The 21751-nt window shown below is 52.5% G+C and overlaps 1 protein-coding gene across 9 annotated transcripts in view; it reads right to left on the bottom strand.

Moving 5' to 3' along the window:
- AHDC1 (AT-hook DNA binding motif containing 1) overlaps nucleotides 1-21751 on the bottom strand; it is a 95922-nt gene that overhangs the window by 37976 nt on the left and 36195 nt on the right. Inside the window, exon 3 of one of the 9 annotated variants that reach the window (XM_056795453.1) lies at nucleotides 17701-17776. The exons of the other annotated variants lie outside the window; for them this stretch is intronic. The gene's annotated coding sequence lies outside the window, so the exon portion shown is untranslated. The remainder of the gene's footprint in view (nucleotides 1-17700; nucleotides 17777-21751) is intronic. 9 annotated transcript variants of the gene reach the window in all.

The raw sequence follows: 21751 nt of genomic DNA, 5'->3' as shown, positions 1-21751 counted from the left end.
GTCTGGAAGAGGAGGTGCCCAGACTTCAGGTCCCTCAGGCTCCCCCCACCCCCGCAGCAGCTCGCCTGCCTGCTTTGGCTCTCCTGCCCCCCCCAGCAGACCTGAAGGGAAGAGGGAGAGGCAGACCTAGAGGTGTTTGGGGGGAGGCAGAAGGGGCGGAAGGATGCTCCCCACCATCCTCCACCTGCCACGCTGGGCCACCAATTGGGGGGCCCGGGTCCTCCCTCCCTCAGCCTGTTCCTGACCCCTCCCTCCCGCTCCCTCCCACTCAGCACCTGTCCCCCAAGGATCGCTAAGGACTTTCATCTGTGCAGTCTGGCAAGCCCATCCTCCTGGATGGCCCAATCTGCCCCCCCACTAATGGATCCCCCCCACTGTGTGAAAGAGGAGGGGGTGGCTTTCTCGGAGAAAGACATGTCCAACGGCAGGGATTGGAGAGGGGGCCGGGGTGACTGCTGGGGGGGGGGGGGCTGTGGTTCACTTTCCCCAGCGTGCTCCGCCTGAGGCTCCATCACATGTTTTCCATTAGCCAAGGCTCTGGCCTCCTTGCTCAGGGGGTGTTGGTCCAGAGATTGTTCTGCTTACAGACATCAGCCCAGACCACACAAGAGAAAGACCCGCAAAGGTACAGACGCAGAGACATGAAGGGGACTTCTCAGAGACAGACCAGGCGGCACACAGAGAGGCAGAGACCAGGACAGACGCAGGAACGTGGGGAGAGACAGATGAAAGAGACAAAGACAGAGACAGGAAGAGACAGAAAAATACAGGGCGAGAACCAAGCACAGGCCCAGAGACATAGCGGCCACAGAGAGGGACAAAGGGAGAAAGAGAAAGACAGACTCACAGAAAGAGAGACAGGGAGAGATGAAAGCCTGGAGGAGACCAGGATGGGCAGGGGAGAGGGAAGGATGAAAGATGGGGGGCGGAGGGAAGGGAGAGAAAGGAAGGAGATGAGCTGAGCTGGGGAGGGACCAGAGGCTGTGGGCAGTGGCCAAGGGAGCACAGGGGGTGGGGGGCTCCAGGATGAGGAAGCACAATCCTGGGGAGTCGGGGAGGGGGGAGAACATTCAGCCCTAGCGCCTCCCACCTCCTGACCTCTCAAGCCTTGGAAAGATAACAGGCCCGAATACTGCTGACTTGCGGTTCAGAAATCCAATATCCTCAACGGTGAACTAATCGACTACCTGAGCCCCTGGCCTGCTCGCCCCGATTAATCCTGCTGCTTTACTGGCTTAATTAGTTTAACAGTTTCGGGGGCAAAGAAGCGGAGAACAGAGGCTCCCCTTCCCTGCCCTGCAAGGACAATGTCTCCTCTCAGGCCTGGCAGAGATCCCCCCTAAACCCAACCCTGAGCCCTGGGAGGCCCTCTCCCCCTCCATCTGAGCTACCAACACCCTAGAGTGACCCGTCCCCCATTCTGAATCCCCAAGCCTGGAAAGGCTCCCCACTAGGATACCCCAAATCCTACAAAGCAAGTCCCTCTCAATCCTGAGTGAGTCCCCACCTCCCACCCCCACACTGAGCTGCTTGGACCTACATAATCCCACTCCTCCATTTGACCCTCCCAGATCCTGCAGAGACTCCTCTTGTCCTGCCCCCCCCAGTCCCCCTGCCTGAGCACTCCATCTCATATATGCGCCATATCTGTACCACGTCTATCAGCCCTGGGTCTCCTCCACCCTTCCCACCCCAGCTGGGAATCCCTTCCCTTCCTCCCACCCCCATTCCCATGGCCCCAGAGCTTTCCAACTTCCCACTCTGTGGCTCCAGACCTCAGCCAGTCTTTCCAAAGTCTAGCTCTTTGGGGGTTCTGTGGCCCAGAGGGGAGGAGCTAGAATGGCTAGGAAAGTGGGAGTGGGGAGATACTATCCCCTATCCTTACCCATTTACACATACACACTGGTCTCCCTACAATCAGTTGCCCAGATGGAGACAGAGGGGCAGCCAGGTAATGGCATAGTCCAAGGGACTGTAAGGATGACCCCCGAGCGTCACCCCAAATCGTCAGTCATACCCCCTCCATCGCCACCAAAAGTGTCAGACAGGTGTATATACACAGTCTCTCTCTCTGTCTCCCCCCCATCCTTACTGCCAGAAATATTGGGTCAAAAGGGAGGCCTGCTTTCAAGCCCCTCACTGACAATGAAACAACAATATAAGGCCACCTGTCCCATACTGCCCCCCCAAGCAGGGGGAAAGCACACAACTGCCCGTTGTGCCCCAAAGCAAGAGACAAGAATGCAACCTGTTCGTTATGTAGCCCACCACGACAAAGCTCAGAAACCGCCCACCCTCACCCCCAAATAAGAGCAGAGATCAGGAGACAATCTCCCCTCCGAGTAGGGCGGAATGCCGAATACACTGCTAGGTGCACTCGCCATACTGGGGTGCTTTTGTGTTCTTTATTGTCTCTCTCCAGCACCGAGGAGGCTGCAGTCTGGAGGAAGGGGCTACATTGTCGTGTTCCGCTGTTTTTAATAAATGACTGATGTGAAGACAAATGTCACCTATAATTTAAAAAGATTTCAAAACAAGGTGACTTGTCCATCTTGCCAACAGTCAAATGGGCTAAGCCTCCCCCTTCCCTCTCTGCGATGGCAAAGGCAGAAAAGGCATACCCAACCCAAACAAACATCCCATTATCCCCACCAACCATATGAAACAGGCTGTTACCACAGCAACACCTCTCCCCCTTTACACACCCACTACAGGACGGGCACACAACCCATAAGGAGTGAGGCTGGAGCCTGGCTTACACAACCTGTTGCACACACCCTAGAAGAATGACCCGCGTGGGGACACGTAGCCTAGGCCAAGTCAACCCATCTATGGTTGAAGACATCACCAATGGCAGGAAGAAGGATGGCAGCCTTCTGTGGCCACTCAAAACACTCTGGGCAAATCAATTTGTCCCCTTTGTTACCCAGGGAGTCATAAGGGTCCTAGCCATGGCTCACACCATTACCTCTGGGGAAACCCAGGCATTCTGGGGCTGGAGAGTGGGTGCCCGGCCTCCACCCTTCTCCCAAAGCCAGAGCCAGACCTGCTCCAGCTCCCTTCTTTGGGTCTCACATTCTCTACACCCCTCCATTGTGGGGCGTAGAGAATGCTTATTCTTCTGCTCCCCATCCTGCACCTCTCCAGGGTAGTCAGTCCCCTAACCCCTCTTCTGGAAACCAATACTCTCTCCCTCCCCTTCTTTCTCTTGCGATAACTCTTCATTTCACCCTCCCTCTCCTGCCCTGTTATTTATTATTTAATTCAGTTGGAGTGTCTGGGGGACCCGGTGGTAAGAATGGAGAAAGGGCTGGAAGGATTCTGGCAGTGGGGCAAGAATAAACAGGACCTGGGGGAGGTCTGGGTCTGTCTGTCCCTGTCCTGGGGGTGGAGGTGGGGATGGGGAGGAGTCAGATGGGATACAGTCGAACACCCAAACTAGCACTTGTGCCCAACCCCCCTCCCCTCCCCAACATACTCACAAAGGGCTAGGCCACAGTTTGAGGACAGGCCTGTGTGGCAGGAAGTGGAGGCCAAGGAGACTCCCCCAACTCCCCAATTTCAACTCCCAAGGCTAGGCCAAAGTAGGGGGAGGGGGGAGGCCAGATGAGTCACTTAGGGGAAAAGGCTGAGTCTACAGTGGTCAGAGGTTGGTGTGAAAGGCAGAGAGCCAAGAGGCAATGGGTTCTAGGCCCAGCCCCTACTGTGCCTTGCTGGGTGACCCTGGAAAGAAAACACAGCCATTCTGGATCTGTTTCCAGCTCATAGGGTATACCCCTTCTGGGTAGGATCAGAGGGAAAAATCAGAAAGAATTTATTCTTATTTCAATAGGTTTTTAAGGTTTTTTAGGGGACCACATTGAGGGAAGCAGCATGAGAGAGTATAAAAGGCACCAGATTCAGGGTCAGGAAGACCTAAACCTTGTCTGAAGGACCATGGACAAGTCAAGGATTTCCTCACCTATAAAATAAGAATTATAGTAATTTCTGCCTCACAGGAGAGTTCTTTGCAAACTTTATGAATATGATTATCCCTACTTTACTAATAAATTATGATTATCTCTATTACTGATTACAAAAACCAAACTCAAGTAGGCTCAGAAGTTAACTGACTTATCCAATCATAAAGCTCACAAATGGCAGATCTGAGTTCTTTGACTCTAGGAGGATAAGAAGAACATAGGACATAGGTTACCTGAGCAGGAAGGGCCTTAGAGCATGGAATGTCATAGCAGGGAGAGTTCTTAGAACATGGAATGTCATAGCAGGGAGGGCCTCAGAGCATAGAATGCCATAGCTGGGAGAGACCTTAGATCAGAGAATGTCAGAGCTGGGAGAGACCTTAGAACCCAGAATGTCAGAGCTGGGAGAGACCTTAGAACAGAGAATGTCAGAGCTGGGAGAGAGCTTAGAACAGAGAATGTCAGAGCTGGGAGGGAGCTTAGAACAGGGAATGTCAGAGCTGGGAGAGACCTTAGAACAGAGAATGCCAGAGCTGGGAGAGACCTTAGAACCCAGAATGTCAGAGCTGGGAGAGACCTTAGAACAGAGAATATCAGAGCTGGGAGAGACCTTAGAACAGAGAATGTCAGAGCTGGGAGAGACCTTAGAACAGAGAATGCCAGAGCTGGGAGAGACCTTAGAACCCAGAATATCAGCGCTGGGAGGGAGCTTAGAACACAGAATGTCAGAGCTGGGAGAGACCTTAGAACAGAGAGTGTCAGAGCTGGGAGGAACCTTAGAACAGAGAATGTCAGAGCTGGGAGAGATCCTAGAACAGAGAATGTCAGAGCTGGGAGAGACCTTAGAACAGAGAATGTCAGAGCTGGGAGAGACCTTAGAACAGAGAATGTCAGAGCTGGGAGAGACCTTAGAACAGAGAATGTCAGAGCTGGGAGGGACCTTAGAACAGACAATGCCAGAGCTGGGAGAGACCTTAGAACAGAGAATGCCAGAGCTGGGAGAGACCTTAGAACCCAGAATGTCAGAGCTGGGAGAGACCTTAGAACAGAGAATGCCAGAGCTGGGAGAGACCTTAGAACAGAGAATGTCAGAGCTGGGAGAGACCTTAGAACAGAGAATGTCAGAGCTAGGAGGGATCTTAGAACAGAGAATATCAGAGCTGGGAGAGACCTTAGAACAGAGAATGTCAGAGCTGGGAGAGACCTTAGAACAGAGAATGCCAGAGCTGGGAGAGACCTTAGAACCCAGAATGTCAGAGCTGGGAGAGACCTTAGAACAGAGAATGTCAGAGCTGGGAGAGACCTTAGAACAGAGAATGTCAGAGCTGGGGGAGACCTTAGAACAGAGAATGTCAGAGCTGGGAGAGACCTTAGAACAGAGAATGTCAGAGCTGGGAGAGATCTTAGAACAGAGAATATCAGAGCTGGGAGAGACCTTAGAACAGAGAATGTCAGAGCTGGGAGAGACCTTAGAACAGAGAATATCAGAGCTGGGAGAGATCTTAGAACAGAGAATATCAGAGCTGGGAGGATCATCGTTCTAAGGATGGAAGATATCTTAGAGACTATCCAGTCCAGGGGTTTCTTCACCGAGGGTTCAGGAACTTTAAAATATTTTTTTTGAGAACTGTATTTCCATATTGTTAAGTTTCCTTTGTCATCTTACGGATTTTATTTCATGTGTTTTAGAGAGGTCCAAGGGCTTTGCCATATTGCTAAAAGGTACCAAGACTCAGAAAAGCTCAAGAATCACTAGTCTCATCTACCTCCTCTCATTTTTCACATGAGGAAACTGATGCCCAGGGAAAGTAAGGCTGGTGATGCAAGGAGAATTAATCAATCAACCAATCAATATTTATTAGCTCTGAATATGTGTCAGACACTGTGCCAAGTGCTGGAGATTCAAAAAGGGGCAAAAGACAGTCTCATTCCTCAAGGAGCTTATAGTCTAAAGAAGGAGACAAGATGCAATTATTTACAAAGCCAGCTACATCCAAGGTACATAGGAGATAATTAAGAGAGGAAAGACTTGGGAAAGGCTTCCTACTGTAGAAGGGGGGAGTTTAGTTGGAACTTAAAGGAAGCCAGGGAGTTCAGTAGTTGGGAGTAGAGGAGGGAGGGCATTACAGGCAGAGAAAATGCCCAGAGTCAAATCCAGATATAAGGTGTCTTATTCACAGAACATCCAGGAGGCCAGAGTCACTGGAATGAAGAAATACCTGGCAGGAAGTAGGATAAAAAAAGACCAAAAAAGTAAAAGGGAGCTAGATTTTGGAGGGCTTTGAATGCTAGTGCTTTTTGTATTTGATCTTGGGAGCAATGGAGGAGCCACTGGAGTTTACAGAGGATGGATAGAGCACAAAATTTACGAGGAAGACCTTAGTTCAAATCCTGCTTAAGACTCTTACTGGCTGGGTTCTGGGGATGTTACTTAACCACTCTGTCTCAATTTCCTCATCTGTAAAATGGGGAAATAAATACAGCTACTTCATAGGAGTTATTTTTAAATGTCAAGCATTTTTAACCCATACAATATTATATACATGATAGCTATTATTGTTATTAATGTGACTTATCCAAGGTCACATAGATAATAAGTAGCAGGGCTAGTGAGTGGTCTTTCCAACACACCAAGTTACCTTTTAAGAGACTTTACCCATTTCACCTCTGCATTTTACAAAGAAGGAAACTAAGATCCAAAGAAGGGAAATGACTTGTCCAAGGCCACATAGCTATTAAATGGCAAAACTGGGATTAGAAGCAGCTGTCAGAACAGGCAATTTCAGAAAAGCTGAGGATAGAGGGAGCTCTGACCAGAGTAGGTCTTTCTAAGAAGGGGGGAGGTTGGTCTCCTAATCGCTGTTCCTGAGGTTCCACTAGCCCTGACCCCCCACTGAGACAATTCATTTGGAGGGGCTGGGGTTTTTTGGGGGGCTTATAAAATCCAGTGACAGATGGCCTGCTGAGGCAGCAGCGCTCCGGCCGGCTGGCATGCTCAGCGCTCGCTCCCGCACAGGGAAATGGGCTAATTTTAGCTGCGGCCTCAGTGCCAGCTTTGTTCCCCCGCCCGCAGAGAAATGGGGGTGTGTGTGTGTGGCGGAGGGGCGCCAGGCTCCCCATCCCAGAATGCACTGCAGCCATCCTGGGGGGGTAGCAGAGGATACCCCCTTTCTCCCAGTTCCTGTCCCCAAGCCATCTCATGACACAAACACACCCCTCAACCTGACGGTCCAAAGGACTCTGCCCGAAAACTGATCAAGAGGGAAGGCGAGTGGGCTGGGCACCCCCAGAGTGGGACAATACGGGGTACGGAAAAGGGACCGGGGCCTCCAAGCCAGGACACTGAGCCTGGTTCAGCCAAGCTCTCCCCATCCCCCAGCTCTGGATCTCCGGGGGCGGGCCAGGCGCTCCCTTGGCCTGTGGGAGAGACCAGCTGTCCAGAGCCACAGACCTGGCTATGGGGGCCCAGACAAAGTGCTGAGGAGTCAGTGCCTGCCCGGCCCCTCCCTGAGGCCTGGCCTGGGACCCTGTTGCCCTGGCAACTCGGAGACTGTTGCCTCGGAAGGGCGATGAAGGCTGGGGAGGGCCTGGAGAGGAGCCTGCCTCTCTTCTGGGGAGGGCGTGAGCGCTGGGTGCAGAAGGGACTCAGGGCCGTGGAACCGCCACGGACGCTCTTCTGGGTGCTGAGAAAGAGACCAATTCCCACCCCCACACCCCTTTCTTTCAAGAACAGGGAAGGGTCCAGGCCCTGGCTCCCAACCCAGAGGTGGCTCTATCACAAAGTCCCAGGCCAAGAGGCCTCGGAGGGGGGGGAGGGGGGTCCTGCCCAGCAGCAGGTCGGCCCCCAATCCCCTCCCCCAGACATTCTTCTCACCCCTGCTCTCTCCCCTAAGCCCTGGGCCCAAAGGAAGCCTTTTCTGGTCCTAGCCAGAGCTCAGTCAGAGGTAGGAAGTGGGTGCAAGAACTGGGGTCTGTGAGGTATGTGAGGGGGCGCTACGGACGATCTCCGGCACATTGCACTTCTACTTTCTCCTGCTGTCAGCCAGGGATCTCAAAGGACCTTGTAAGGGGGCAGAAGCCAGGAATAAGGAAAGAGGGGTGGACCCATTGTCCAGATGAGAACAATGAAGCTCTCTGTAACTGGCCAAGGACCAGAGTGCTGAAGGAAGTTGAGTGCAGTGTCCTTGTCTCCATGGTCCAGTTAAGTCAACGTGTATTTTTTGTAAGGGTTCTATTGTGCTAAGTGCTGGGGAGACACAGGTAAAAGCAACTCTCCCGCCCAGGAGGAGTTTACAATATTTTTAAAAATGTTTTTAAACCCTCACCTTCCATCTTAGAATCAATACTCTATATTGGTTCCAAGGGGGCTAGGTGATCGGTGAGGCCAGATTTGAACCCAGTCTTCTGGCCTGCCTCTCTACCCACTGAGCCACCTAGCTGCCCCCTAAGGAGTTTACAATCTAATATGGCGGGGAGGGGGTACTGGGGGGGTGGAGTGCTGAGGATGGAAATAGCTCACAGTACAAGATGGAAAGGAGCCAGGCTGAGCTCAGTAGACTCAAGGCCCAGTTGGGGAGGGCATCAGCTATGGACAATTCCCATTTGGCCCCAGCATCCCTTGTCTCTGAGCTGAAAGAGGATGGGGGAAGTCCAATTTAGCTAAAGCCAGGATGTCTGAGTCAAAAGGTCAGAACTCCAGATCTAGAAGATACAAGAGCTCAGCCTGCAGCTGGGTAAGATGAGGTCCAGAATGGTCAGAACCCAAGAGTTTAGGCTTCTCACTCTGTTCTCCAGGTGCTCAGCTCCCAGCAGTAACCTCACAGGAGAGCTTCCTGTTTCATGCTAGGAACCCTGCATTCTGGATGCCAAAAGCAGCCCATTCGGGGCCTGGGACAGTAAGTCGGAAAGTACCCCAGGGTCCTCCCTGGCAGCTGGGCAGTAGTGTAGCCCACTCCATGTGATCAGAGACATCCCAAGGACACATCTAGATTACAGACCTCCAAAAGCCCAAGACTTCCTCTGCTTCCCTCAAGAACCAGAGGCACCTTAGAGGGGTGGTGATGGCGACCCACAACAGGCAGGAGCTATACACAGAATCCTAGGCTGGCAGCACAGGGAAGGTCCTTAGAACACTGAATATCAGGGCTGGGAGGTCCCATAGAACACAATGTCAGAGCTGGAGAAGGCCTTTCAAACAGAACATCAGAACTGGGAGGGCCCTTAGCACCCAGAATGTCAGAGCTGGGAGAGACCTTAGAGTAGAGAATGTCAGAACTGAGAGGAGCCTTAGAACCCAGAATGTCAGAGCTGGAAGGATCCTTAGAACCCAGAATGTCAGAACTGAGAGGACCCTTAGAACCCAGGATGTCAGAGCTGGGAGGATCCTTAGAACCCAGGATGTCAGAACTGAGAGGATCCTTAGAATCCAGGATGTCAGAACTGAGAGGACCCTTAGAACCCAGAATGTCAGAGCTGGGAGGATCCTTAGAACCCAGGATGTCAGAGATGGAGAGGAGCCTTAGAACCCAGAATGTCAGAGCTGGGAGGATCCTTAGAACCCAGGATGTCAGAGATGGAGAGGAGCCTTAGAACCCAGAATGTCAGAGCTGGGAGGATCCTTAGAAACCAGAATGTCAGAGCTGGGAGGATCCTTAGAACCCAGGATGTCAGAGCTGGGAGGATCCTTAGAACCCAGAATGTCAGAGCTGGGAGGATCCTTAGAACCCAGAATGTCAGAACTGAGAGGATCCTTAGAACCCAGAATGTCAGAGCTGGGAGGATCCTTAGAACCCAGAATGTCAGAACTGAGAGGATCCTTAGAACCCAGAATGTCAGAGCTGGGAGGATCCTTAGAAACCAGAATGTCAGAGCTGGGAGGATCCTTAGAACCCAGGATGTCAGAGCTGGGAGGATCCTTAGAACCCAGAATGTCAGAGCTGGGAGGATCCTTAGAACCCAGAATGTCAGAACTGAGAGGATCCTTAGAACCCAGAATGTCAGAGCTGGGAGGATCCTTAGAACCCAGAATGTCAGAACTGAGAGGATCCTTAGAACCCAGAATGTCAGAGCTGGGAGGATCCTTAGAACCCAGAATGTCAGAACTGAGAGGATCCTTAGAACCCAGAATGTCAGAGCTAGGAGAGACCTTAGAACCCAGGATATCAGAGATGGAGAGGAGCCTTAGAACATGGCTGTCAGAGCTGGAAAGGCCCTTAGAGACCATCTAGTTTCAACACCTTCATTTAATATGAGGAAAATGAGGCTTAGGAAAGAGGTAGCATTGACCTGGGTCATGCAGTCAGTGGCAAGCTGGTACCAGGGCTCCTTCTATGAGACCACATTGGGGAAGAGAACTAGCATTCTTTGCGTACCTACTAAGTGCCAGGACTTTGCTAAGTGCTTTGCAGTTATTTTTTGATTCTGACAATGCTTTGGGGGGGGGGAGGAAGAGGGAGGGGACGGTACAGACACTGACCAGTTGAGGACTCTTGTCTACCCCCATCCCCAGTCTGGCATCTCCTTCCTTCTCAGGCTGAGATGCCAACAAGCTTGCTCCAGAAAGGTTGCCCTCCCACTCCCACCCCATCTCCTGATTTCTGCCTCAGCGATTCCCTCCCCCCTCCCCACTGTCTCTACTCTCCAGGCTCCAGGGCAGCTGATCTCGCCCCCCACCCCCTCCCAGAGGCTGCAGTGGCCAAAGCAGGGACCTGAGAATGGAGGGCGGCCAAGTCCCTGCCAGGCAGAGCTGGGGGAGGGGGAGAGGTGGTGATGGAGACAAGGGCCAAGTGAGGCTCCTGGCTCTGAAGGAGATCCATGGGGAGCAGGTAGGGAAGGAGACAGACCTGGAGACAAGGACACAGGCAGAAAGATTTACACAGAGACAGAGGCAAAGACAGATCAGAGACAGCCAGAGATACCGAGGCAAGGAGAGACCCCCGGACAAAAACAGAGACAAAGACAGACAGTTAAAGACATACTGCAGGCCCTGAGGGAGAGAATAGCTGGAGAGAGACAGAGACAGTCAGAGAAGAAACATTCAGACACACAACAGGGAGACAGACTGAGAGAGAGAGAGAGTGTGTGTGTGTGAAGAGGAGGAGGAGGAGGAGGAGGAGGAGTGGGGGAGACAAAAAGTGATGGGGGGGAGGCAGAGGAGAGAAGGGGGAGTGTGAGGAGGCGGAGGCAGGGCTGAGGCAGGGGGTGGAGGCAGGAACAGTGAGTAAAGGGGGGAGCCAGGAGCCAGGGGGGGACCGGCCACAAATGGAATGTGTGTCTGCACATGAGGCTCCCAGATGCGTTTGGCTCAGGTTTCACAGGGCAGTTGCTGCAGAGCTGTTGGGAGGGGCTAGACTGGGCCAGGCGCCCCCCCTTTTCTGTGGAGGCCAGCACCTTGGGGGCACAGGCTCCTGGCACCAGGAGCTTGGGGCTTGGGGTGCCCTGCCTGGAGAGGGAGAGGAGAAATCACAGAAAGAGAATGGAGGGAGCCAAGCCTGGCTGCGGCACACCCCCTCAGCCCAAGGAGGCAGGGGCACAAGGGAGGAAGGTTTCCTGGAAGAGGGGGTGAAGGAGCCTGGCTCCCCCTCTCTTCCTCCCTACCTCTGGGGGAGTCTTGCTCTAACCCAGAGGTGGCCACGTGGGGAGTGCAGGCACCCGGATACCCCAAGCACTGCAGTGTGCTCCCTCCCCCCATCTAACTGGGGACCCAGAGCACTGTGCGGAGGCCAAGGCGAAGGGATGCTAGTGCCTGCCATCACCGGAGAGCTTGGAGATTGTGAATTCAGGATCTGTAATCCTAACACAGCACCAAGGCCTACCCGGGCTCCGGTTGCCACAGCAACGGCAGGTCAGAGGGCAGAGCGGGGCGCCCGTTCCTCTAAGTCAGAATCCCAATTGTTAAAGGCTCAGAATAAACAGCTGAACCGGTGGGGGGGGCTTGGGGGGGCGGGAGGGGGGAGAGGTTTGCCTGGCTCAGTGTGATGTTGTCAGGCGGCCTCACTAATTGTCTGATGGAACGTAGGGACCAAATCGGTCTCTTAACTGCTTCGGTGCCACTGGGTCTCCATTCCCCCCAACTTCCCTGGCTCGTGTGGAACCGGCCCTGCTCCCACCCTGAACCCCGGGGCCCCCCTGAACTAGCTTCTCAAGGAGAGAGGTGGGAAGCCGGGCCGAGGTCAGGGTGGGCCTGGGGATGTGCTTTGGGGACTTCCAGAGCCATGCCTTGGATGTGTACAGGGGTGTTTTCTCTAGCCTTCCTGGCAGTTAAGGGCCTGGCAATCTCTCACTGGCCCTCACTCCAATGGCTTCTCCCTCAGCACCCCCTAACACACACACACACAGAGCTCGGGCTGGTGGGAACGCTGGGTTCTTTTTTCTTGCTATCATCTGCTGAACTAGTGGTGGGAAGGAAGATGGGACAGCTGGGATACCTCCTCCTCCAGGGAGGCTTCCTGAGCTCCCCCTCTCAAGCCCAGCCTTCAGGCTATGTCTCCCCGCATCAGACGAGGGACTCCCTTGCTCAGATCAAGCCTAGGTGCCCTCCATACCATGGCCCCCCGCAAAGCTTCATCCTGGCTGGCTGGGGGAAGTGGGGAAGAGGAGATGGGGAGCTCCTCTAGGGGACAAAGGTACTGACCAGGGACCCCTATCTTGTTCCCAGCAGAGCCCCGTGAGGCCTCCTCAGACACGTGGGCATCCCCAGGAGGGTGTGCACCCAGCCCCAGGCCCTGGGAGAGCACAAATGGGGACTTGTTTTCTCAGGGTGCCTACTGTTCTCACATACCTACTCCCTACAGCCACACTCACAGGCCTCAGAGACACAGAGGAATTCTCCTCGAGCAGTCGCCACCCACCCACAGGCACAGCTGGGCACAGTTACCCCTCAGGTCCTAATAGAGGCTGACCCACTAGGGCTGCAGGCACACTCGTTCTGTTTTAAACCCTTAGTATCTCTTCTAAAGCAGAAGAGCAGAGTGGCACAGGCTAGGCAACTGAGGTTAAGTGACTTGCCCAGGGTCACATAGCCAGAACCCAGGCCCTTGGGTCTGGTGCTCTATCCACTGAGCCACCTAGCTGCACCCCAGATAAAATCATTCTTGATCTGACTTCCCCTTCCCTCCAGCTCCTTGAAGGCGAGGATTGGTTTGCCTTTGTGCCTCTTCAGTTTAGCTCAGCATTTGTAAATGCTTTCTGACTGATTGTAGCATACCCTCATCCTTCCACCGTGGCAGGCTGTCCAGCCTCTCGATCACCCTCCTCACCCCCCAACACCCCCAAGTAGGGGCCAGTTTTCCCTGTTATACTCTTGCCGTCTCCACTACCCCAACACAGCTGGAGTGAAGGTCTCACACTCAGGGTACTCTCCCCACTACACACAGTCAATATTAGGGAGGGGGTTCCCCTCCCAACCTTGTGGCCCCCCCACCCCCGCATGTGGCTCCAAATGGTTGCACAGTCACTAGGATGATTAGGGACCAGCTCCTTGGAGAGGCCCCACAACACACCTACAGTTAAACTTCAGTGGAGACTCATGATGAGGTGCCTACCTGATCCAGAACTTATTCTAAGGGCTGACCCCTTCGGGGAGCCCCAGAAGCCCTAGACTCTACCAGGGTTCCCCAAGAAACAAAAAAAAATTGTTGGGCTTATCCTGAGCTCAAAAACTGGTCTTGGAATCAGAAACCCCTAGTGACAAAGTAAAATATAATTTCCCTCTCTGGGCCTCAGTGGTGTCATCTGTAAAATAAGGGGGATTATACCCGATAATGCCTAGGGTCCCTGCTGGTTCTGATATTCTGTGATTCTGTGACCCGGAAAGGGACTTTGGAGATGGTCTGGTCCAGTGCCTCATTTTACAAGCAAAGGAGCCGAGGGCTGAAACCTGGAAGTGATTTACCCAGGGTCAACCAGTCAGCCTTCTTTCTTGGTACATACACCACACAGAGCCCCACTCCAAGTGAATTAAGTAAGACCACAGGGCTATGGTTTATTTTAAGCCCCAAACCCAATTTTAATTTGCCACACTGCCCTGTAAGACCTCACACCTTCCATGACAACTGGGAGACACAAACTTACTCCTGAAGATCTCAAAGGGTCCTTCTTTCTGGGAGTTCATGTACGCTCTCCAAGGCTGGCACAAGGACCTTGCTGCATTCTCTCCACCAGACTTGGCCTCCTTAGAGCTAACCTTTCACCTTGGCTGAAGGGTGCTATCCGAAGGAGGGCAGAGCCCTGAGGCTCATTAACCCCTCGCCTTCCCCCTCTTTCCACTCCCTGGCCCACTCTGAGGTCTGCCTTATTGGGAGAGAGCTTGCAGTTCTCTCCATCTCCCACCTCCCCTCTGCTCCAGGAGCTAGGTTTCCCAGGAGCGTATAGAGAGCCTTCCTGGGCCTCCCCGCCTCCACCTCCGCTGCCCTCCCCAGGATCAGATGCCTCAGCCTGAGCAGCTGAAAATGACCCAGGCTATTTTAGATTCGGGATCACATTGCAAACTCCCCCTCTCATTGGCAGCTACCCTACCTCTCCCCCCAGCCCCTACTGGGTCACCCTTGATCCCTTCTTACTCTCTCCCCCCACAAGCACACTCAAAGAATCAAAGGAACCATATAATATCGGAGCAGGAAAAACCTTCAAGATTGTCTTACAAAAGGGGGAACTGAGTCCCAGCCAGGGGAAGTGATTTGGAAGATGCCATAGTAGAGCAGAAGGGACAGGGATCGGACTTGTAATTTCATTGGTATAAGGAACTCTCAGATGAGGAAATGACCTTTTCTGCAATTTATAGAATTGGGAGAGAAGCCTAGAGCACCAAGAGGTTACACGGTGATTTGTCCAGGATCACACAGTCAGTGAGTGTTAAAAGGAGGACTTGAACCCAGATCCTGGCCCTGCCCAGCTCTCTATCCACCTCCCCATGCATGGTGGAAAGAGCCCTGAATTTGCAGTCAAAACCTTGGACTTCTGATCCTGGTTCTGCCACTAGGACTTACAGAGGGTCTGCAGGCAATTCATTCATTTTACCTCTAGTCCTGTTTGTTTCCTCCTAGTAAAACTAAGGTGTTGGCCCTCAGGATAATGGTTCTGGAGTCTTGAGGTCCTGAGTTCAAATTCCAAATCTGTTGTTTATTCTCTTTTGTGGACCCTTAACAAATCTGGGCCTCATTTACCTCGTTTGTAAAATAGGAGGGCAGGACTGCAGGAGGCCCAGGGGTCCTTTGGGGCTCAAGACTCTTTGACAAATGACCCCCAAGGTGCCATCTGGGCCTAAATCTAGGCCACATGGTCAGTTAATAGAACCAGGAAAAGACTTCCCTGCCTCCCAGAGGTCTGGAAAGAACCATGTTGTTTTCAAAACAGTTTCCATCTAGGAATTCAAGGTCCTCCCCCAGCCCCCCAGCCCTACAGGCATCAAGGCGAAGGGAAATCAGACTTGGAACTAATGCCCCCCCCCCAAGAAAAAGTGTTACCCCTGCCTCACTTCTGTCTGGGCGGTTTCTCATGTTCTCTGAGGGGTGTGTGTATGTTGGGGGGTCTCTGTTTCGCTGCTCTATTGAGATCCAGGGGGGCAAAGAAGGGAGTCGGGGTGGAAAAGAAGAATCTGGAGACTGAGGCTCAGAGGCTGGGAGCAAAGCCACTGGGCTTTTCAACTTAAGGGCCAGCTTTGGTTAAGACTCTGGTCTCTTCCCTCTCACCTACCCCACCCCCAAGTCCCCCTTCACCTTCTCAGTGCTTCTTCTCCCCTGCCTCCTTCTAGCTTTAGACCCTTCCATAACCTGGCCCCCCACCAAGTCTCTGTCCCCTCTGGCCCTGGGCCCGCCCCCTGGGCAGGAATGTGACTGGTCAGGTCTAGGCTGACCACATGATGGCTACTAGGCCATTGAAGCCCTCCCCCCAGCCTAGGGGGACTTACATACCACGAGGGGGAGGGGCAGGAGGAGAAAGGACCAGCCAGGGGGAGGGGGGGCTGCTTTAACTCTTTTCAGCCCAGCTTTTAGGGCTCTACCAGTGCCCACTGAGGGGAGAGGACCCAGCAGTGGAAGGCGGGTGGATAGGGGTGCTTTCAGACTGGCCTGAAGGGCCTTTGCTGCTTTACTAGAATGGAGATTTGGTCTCTGTCCTAGGAAGAGGTTCCAAGAAAGGCTACCAGGGTGCCATGCCCCGGGCCCCCCAAGGGCCCTTAGAGTACATAGCTCTGGCCAGGGGCTTCCAGAAGGACTTACAGAGAACTCATAGTCCCTCCCCCTTAAGAGAATCCCTGCTCTCAGGAAGCCTGAGTTCAGACGGAGCCTTAGAGAGGCAACAGAGCATAAAAAAATGAGCCCTGAATTTGAAATCAAAAGCCCTGGATTCAAATTCTACCTCATTTCCTATTTCCTGTAAAATAAGGGGACTACATTAGATGATCTCTTTAGGATCTCTTCTAGCTCTAAATCTGAGAAGAGAAAGTGTGTGTGTATGTGTGTGTGTGTGAGAGAGAGAGAAGAAAGGGGAAAGAGAAACAGAAACAACAGAGAGAAGAGAGAGAGGGAGAGAGACAGACAGAAAGAGAGGAGAGGGGAGAGAAGAGGGAGAGGGAGAGAGGGAGGAGAGGAGAAAGAGGGAGAGAAAGGCAGAGAGAAAGGGAGAGGGAGAAGAAGAGGGAGAGTGAGGGGGAGAGAAAGGAAGGAAGGGAGAGACAGAGACAGAGAGACAGAAACAGAGACAGAAAGACAGAGGAAGAGAGAGAGGAGAGGGGAGAGAAGAGGGAGAGGGAGAGAGGGAGGAGAGGAGAAAGAGAGAGAGAAAGGCAGAGAGAGAGGGAGAGGGAGAAGAAGAGGGAGAGGGAGGGGGAGAGACAGAGACAGAGAGACAGAAACAGAGACAGAAAGACAGAGGAAGAGAGAGAGGAGAGGGGAGAGAAGAGGGAGAGGGAGAGAGGGAGGAGAGGAGAAAGAGAGAGAGAAAGGCAGAGAGAGAGGGAGAGGGAGAAGAAGAGGGAGAGGGAGGGGGAGAGACAGAGACAGAGAGACAGAAACAGAGACAGAAAGACAGAGGAAGAGAGAGAGGAGAGGGGAGAGAAGAGGGAGAGGGAGAGAGGGAGGAGAGGAGAAAGAGAGAAAGGCAGAGAGAGAGGGAGAGGGAGAAGAAGAGGGAGAGGGAGGGAGAGAGAAAGGAAGGAAGGGAGAGACAGAGACAGAGAGACAGAAACAGAGACAGAAAGACAGAGGAAGAGAGAGAGGAGAGGGGGAAGAGAGATGTCAGAGTCCCTGCCCTTAGGGAGGCTGTGCTAGAAGGATGGTGGGAAGGAAGGGGGAGGAGAAACCCAGAAACCCTGCAAAAGACACTAAGGCCAAGAACCCAGAGCTAGCCGGACCCAAGTGCCTGTCGAATGCCAAGTCACTGAGTGACAGGAGCTGGGTGGGGTTAGTCAAGACAAGCTTCCTGGAGGAGGTGGGGCCTAAACTCGGGTCCGGGGACTCTGGAATTTAGGGAAGCAAACTGGAGAAACATTTTGCCTCCCCCGCGCCCCAACTCAGTTCAGGAACTGAAATGGGGTGGGGGGAGAGGAGAGGGGGTGCCACTGCCTCCACCTTCCAGCTGTTTCCCTCCTCCCCCCTCCCCCTCAGTTTCCCTGGCCGGGGCCAGGAGGGGGGCAGGGGGAACAGGGTGTGCTGGGCTCCAGCTGAAAACAAGCCGAGCCGGGTTTGCAGGGAGCGGGGTAACCTTGACACAGATGCGGCAGTGGCTAATGGCAGACACTCACTCTCCGCCTGTTCTGGGGGGACTGTTGCCGTTGCTAGGAGACCAGCAGCCGCGTGAATGGAAATGGGTCAGTAAACCTGTGGAGAGATAGTGTGACATCCACAGCTGTTCCAAGCCTGCGACGAAATCCCTCCTCTTCAATATTTATCACTCCCTGCCTGGCTCTCTCCTGCCTGCCAAGCCCCTTCCCCAGGCCCCCCCCACCCCAGGAGAGGGGGGGGCTCTGGCTACCTCCTCCAGGGTACCCCCCCCCTGCCCCAAGCAGGATGGAACTGGTTCTAGAGAAGGAACAGGAAACTGAGTCTAATCCCCCAGCGGGGAAAGGGTTAAGAGGTCAATTCACTCCTGTTCCTGACTTAGGCACCGTGGTGAAATTACTGGGGCTGTGGCAGGGCCTGAGGATGTATAAAAATAGTGGGGCTGGCTGCCTTTTCTTGCATGCTGTACCTGGGGGGGGGGGCGTAGAGGGGAAGGGGGTAGGTTTCTATGGCCACCACTCAACCTATGGGGAGGGCAGAGATGGAGACAAGGAGAAGAAACAGAGCCACTTGGAGTCCAGTCTGACTCCCTCCCCAGGCTGATCCCACTTGCCCAATCTGACCCCCTCCCAACACAACCTGACGTCGAAATACAGCCTGTCCCTCTCCCCTCCCAAACACAGCCTGACTCCTCCTCCCAATACAGCCTGACACCTCCAAGGCTTCTCTCTCATCCACACTCGCCTGCCCCCCAACATCCCCTCTCTACCACTTCCTCTATCATAGACAACCCCACCACTATTTGCTACTCTTGACACATACAATCCAACTGTAACCCCCCACCCCACTCCCCCCTCAGTCTGTCACACGGATACACCCTCCTCCCAGAGACACCCGCTACAGTCTCACAGGCGCCTGTCTCCCTCTGACAAAGTCTGTCACACGGTCTCTCTTCTCTCTCTCTCTCTGACTCTCTCCCTCTCCCCCCCACTCTCTCTCTGCCTCTCTTTTCTCCCCCCCACTCTCTCTCCCTTTGACTCTCCCCCCTCCCTCCCCCTGCCTCTCTCTTCTCTCCCCCCCTCGCTCTCTGCCTCTCTCCCCCCCCCCACTCTCCCTGACTCTCTCTCTGCATCCGCCACCCTCTCCTCCCTCCCTCCTTCTCCGTCTCTTTCCTTCACACACACATGCCTTGACAGTTTCACATGCACACCCGATCTCCCACAGTGGTGTCATGGAAAGAACATTAAATTCCAAGTCAGGAGACCTGGAATCAAATCCTGGCTCTCATACGTAATGTCTGCCTAACCTTGGGCTTCCTCTCTCTCTGAACCTCAGTTGACTATCTGTCAAAATGAGGGATCTGGGATTCTAGAGGGTCCCCAAGGTATCCTTGGCTCTGCCTCCCCAAAGACCTCAGAGCCTCAGAGGGGGTGGGGGGAGGTGAGGGCAAAGAATGAAAGGGGAGTGTTGCTCCAAGTGGAGGGTAATACAGCAATGACTGTGACATTTACTATAATAATGACTGTGCTCCATCTGGCATCTTCCCAGCACTTAGTCCTTAGTAGGGTTGGAGTCTTTCAAGGCTCCAGAAGGCACCACCATGGAGCACCCCCTGTAGGCAGAGTTGGGAACCCAGGCTTAGGGAAATGAGGGGAAAGAAATACAGGAAGTCTCAATTCCTGGAGGAGCCTCTGAACTAAGTGCAGGGAGTTACAAAGGGAAAGGTGGGGAAGAGAGAAGCTCCTCTTCCATTCCATTCCCAGAAACCCCTCAAAAAATGAAGTCCAAGTCAGCAAGCATTACTAGTATTTGCTCTGTTCCAGGCTCTTCCTGGCCCACTTCACAAGTATGCCTCTATTTAATAAGTGGAGACCAAGGGGACAGAAATCACTCCTCCCCCCACCCATCTGCAGAATAAAGGGGAAAGGAAGGGAGGAAGCATTTATGCAGCTCCTACTAGATACCAGGCCACTCTGCTAAACTTTTTTTGTTTACCAACTTTATCTTGTTTGATTCTCATCTTCCTTTGAGGTGTTATTATTCCTATTTTACAGCTGTGGAAACTGAGTGATTTGTCCAGGGTCACACAGGTAATTAGAGCTTAAATCCAGATTTGAATCCAGATCTTCCTTATTTCAGGTCCCCATTACTCCCCCAGCTGACTTTGATAACACTGACACTACAATACCCACAGGGGTACTATAAAGAATGAATGAAATAATGTATATAAAATGCTTTGTAAACCCTAAAACATTCTATAAATGTCAACAGCTATTATTATTGTTATTATTAAAGCTGGAAGGTACCTTAGAAATTACCTAGTTCAACCCCCTCATTTTACAGATGAAGAAACTGAGGCTTGGTAAAGGTATAAGTCACAAGCCACATAGAAAAAACAATGACTCATAATACCTCCTGAGTGAAGCAACCTCAAAGAACAGAACTTTGGGTTTTTTTTTTCAAACACTTATTTTCTGTCTTAGTAACAACCCTAAGACAGAAAGGCAAGGGCTATAAGTGACTTGCCCAGGGTCACAAGAGTATAAACCCAGGTCCTCCCAATTTCAGGCTCAGTGTTCTATCCACTGAGTCACTCACCTGCCCAATGAACAGAATTTTTAACTTGTATGCTTGGCCCTAAACCATGTACCTGAGGTTTATTCAGACAGTACCAAAGAGCCCTTCTAGGACTGATCAAGGGAGATGGTCACCAAGAGTGAAAGATGAAGGGGGTGGGAGGGAGAGTACTTTTGGTTGAGCCTGATCTCAGGGATCAAAAGGAGCCAAAACTAACTACAAACCAGGTGAAGGATACAGGGAGTGGGACAGAAGCCTCCATCTTCCTTCCATCTGTTTCCAGGTTCCCTCAGCTCAAGGTTAAGGGGGACCCAGGGAAGCTATATGCCTCAATCTCTTGCCCTAAAAACATAACTGAATAGGTGTAGGATATCACCAGGAAAATAGAGGTTTTCCCCTCCTCGGGCACTAACAAAGTGCTAAGCATTCCATAAAGAGATAATCTGAAAATTTCAGAGAAATTCTGAATTGAACCTCAACAACCATCTAGTCTGACTCTTACATGAACCATCACCATCCTAGCCAAGTAGTCACCCAGGCTCTGCTGGAAGCCCCTTAATGAGGGGGACAGGGGCTAGCTGCAAGTGGGAAACATGTAACAATAAATGCTTGTTGACTCATGTGTGGTCTCTCTATTTCACTCTAATGTCCTTCCCAAGCCAGCTCTGATATTCTCTGTTCTAAGGTCTCTCCTAGCTCTGACATTCTGTTCTAAGCTCCCTCCCAGCTCTGACATTCTCTGTTCTAAGGTCCCTCCCAGCTCTGACATTCTGGGTTCTAAGGCCCCTCTTAGCTTGGACATCCCATGTTCTAAGGTCTCTCCCAGCTCTGACATTCCCTGTTCTAAGATCTCTCCCAGCTCTGACATTCTCTGTTCTAAGATCTCTCCCAGCTCTGACATTCCCTGTTCTAAGGTCTCTCCCAGCTCTGACAGTCTCTGTTCTAAGGTCTCTCCCAACTCTGATAGTCTCTGTTCTAAGGTCTCTCCCAGCTCTGACATGATCCAAGGTCCCTTCCAGCTCTGATATTCTGGGTTCTAAAGTTCCTCCCAGTCCTGACATTCCCTGTTCTAAGCCCCCTCCCAGCTCTGATGTGTTCCAAGGGCTCTCTCAGCTCTGACATTCTGTGTTCTAATAATCTTCCCAGCTCTGATGTTCTCTTTTCTAAGTTCCCTTACAGATCTGACATTCTCTGCTCTAAGCTATCACCCAGCTCTGACATTCTCTGCTCTAAGAACTCTCCCAGCTCTCACATTCTGTGTTCTAAGACTCTTCCCAGCTCTGACATTCTCTGCTTTAAAGCTCTGACATTCTATGTTCTAAGACCCTTCCCAGTTCTAATGTTTTGTGTTCTAAGGACCCTCCCAGCCCTGATAGCCTGCGTTCTAAGGTAGCCTTCCTAACTATCTATTATAACAGCTCACATTTCTACAGTGCCTAGGTTTACAAAGCGCTTTCTTTACAATCCTGGGACCCTGAAGGAATAAGTGATGTGTCC

This window comes from Monodelphis domestica, chromosome 4 (genome assembly GCF_027887165.1).
Source record: "Monodelphis domestica isolate mMonDom1 chromosome 4, mMonDom1.pri, whole genome shotgun sequence".
Classification (NCBI taxonomy): domain Eukaryota; kingdom Metazoa; phylum Chordata; class Mammalia; order Didelphimorphia; family Didelphidae; genus Monodelphis; species Monodelphis domestica.
Note: the sequence above shows the minus strand (reverse complement) of the source record. Positions and strands in the feature narration are given on the sequence as shown.